Genomic DNA, 2,140 nt, shown 5'->3' with positions numbered 1-2,140 from the left:
CCTCCACCGCTGTCGTCTGGCAGCCCCTCTGCTCACCCTCAGCCCACCATCATTGCGGTGCGTGCCCCTCGGGACTGCCATCCTCCAGCGTCGCCATGGCTGGAGTCTCCCTTGACTCCACCTCCAGCCTCCGAGGCCTGGACTCTGCCTCGGCCCGTTGACCCGTCAGCTCCACCATGGCTCCTAGCTCCCTCCTCTCCGTCGTGGCCCGGCAGTCCACAAGCTCCGCCAGGCTCCCTCGTCCCTCCGGCTCCGCCTTGGTCTGGCGTCGACCATCCTGCGCCTTGGCTCCTCCCTCCTCCGGCTTCGCCTCGTCCCTCCGGCTCCGTCAGGCTCCTTCATCCCCTCGGCTCCACCTCAGTCCTCTGTCCTCTGTCGCTCCGGCTCCACCGCGGCTTCCCGGATCCACATCTCTGCATCGGTCGCCGGCGCCATCTGCTCCGCCTAGGACCTCCGGATCCTCCCGTCGCCCTGGCTCATCGGCTCTCCGTTTCCGCCTCGGGCTCCTCCACCAACCTGCTCCGCCGCCGTTGGTCGGCCCCCTGGAGTCGGCGGCCATTCCTCCTCCATGACTCCTCCCTCCGTCGGCTCCACCGTGGGTCGACATCATGGCTGTGGCCTGGGTCCTGCTGTGCTCCTCTTGCTCCGGGTCCCTCCTGTCTCCTCCCTGGCTCCTCCCTCCTTCCTGGTTCGCACCCCTGGTCTCTGTCTGCCGGCCTCCTCCCGGATATCCGTCCTCCTCCGGAACCTCCTCCCAAGTTCCCAGCCATGCCTCCCTCTGTTGTTGCTACGGTGTGAGGACGCACCTTCCGGGAGGGGGAGTTATGTCAGGATTATGGACTATTCTGTGTGTGTTTTGCCCTTGTGACCCAGTTTCTTCCTCATGTTGATTGTGTTAATTTGATTCCAGGTGTGTCTCGCTCCTCCCAATTATCCTGCCTTTAAAAGTCCTAGTCCTTTCAGTTCTTGTTTGTCGGGTCTACTTGTTGAATGTCCTCCTTGTTCTCGGTTTTACTGTGGATTATTAAAGACCACTTTATAATAAAGGATTATAAAGTGTTATTCAAGAACTCCTCGTTCCTTGCTCCCCGAGTGAATTGTGACAGTGTTCTAGCCTGGCTTCTGATTTGTATCTCTTTATGCAAATGTTCTAACCATTACTTCTGATCAACATTTAGACCTCATATTAGCTTTTGGATGACAAACTCACTGTTTTATGGCTGATGCAGCGCTGTTGTTTTAAAGGGATCAATTCAGTTTTTAGACACCAAAACCAGAGGGTTTTTATTCAGCTCTGTGTATTTGCTCAAGCTGGAGCCACTAGGTGAGAGATTGTTCTGCTTTTGACAGGATGTCACACCTGTAAGGTTAAAGTGAACAGAAGGTGTTGTTAAACTAAATCACAAAAAAAGAAAAGAATCCTAGAGGGAACACTTTTGGAATTTTTATCGTAATTTGATATGTCAAAGTCAGTTTTACAATGCTTTTCACAATACATATACATATTCTTTTAAAGCAGCTATACAGAGCCAAATGTCCCCAGTCGACAAGTCAAAGGTAGCAGTGGCAATGAACAATCTCCTTAAAGGGATCCTATTATGCTCTTTTACAAAGTCTTGATTTTGTTTTGGGGATGTACTAGAACAGGCTCTCATACTAGGTTGTTTGAAAAACACATTATTTTTCACATATTTTACATTATTACAACACCTCTCTCCCCAGTCTGGCATGAACAGCTCGAATAGTTCCTGTATCAAATGAAGGCCCGCCTTCTGAAATAAGAAATGTGCTGTGATTGGTTAGCTGGGCCAGTGTGTGTTGTGATTGGTTAGCTGGGTCAGTGTGTGTTGTGATTGGCAGCACTCGGCGCCTGGTCGGGAAATGTCATGCCCCTTACCATAACCGCCTGCTGCGAGTTTCAGTGTAAATATTGCGTCAAAATCAAATCAATTTGAGCGCGATTTAAATCCGGATGATTGTAATCACTCTAAGTTTGTATGCCTTGGGAAAGCTAGCGTGTCTCCGGCATAGTGATAACACTCGTTGCCTTCTCTAGTGCAGCTCAACCAGGTCTCGTCCCATTCGTCGATATTTGTGATATCACAAATCCCGGAAAATATGCGTTGTAGTCCAAACGAGT

This window comes from Sinocyclocheilus anshuiensis, unplaced genomic scaffold (genome assembly GCF_001515605.1).
Source record: "Sinocyclocheilus anshuiensis isolate Anshui unplaced genomic scaffold, SAMN03320099.WGS_v1.1 scaffold71, whole genome shotgun sequence".
Classification (NCBI taxonomy): Eukaryota; Metazoa; Chordata; class Actinopteri; order Cypriniformes; family Cyprinidae; genus Sinocyclocheilus; species Sinocyclocheilus anshuiensis.
This window is presented reverse-complemented; position numbering follows the sequence as displayed.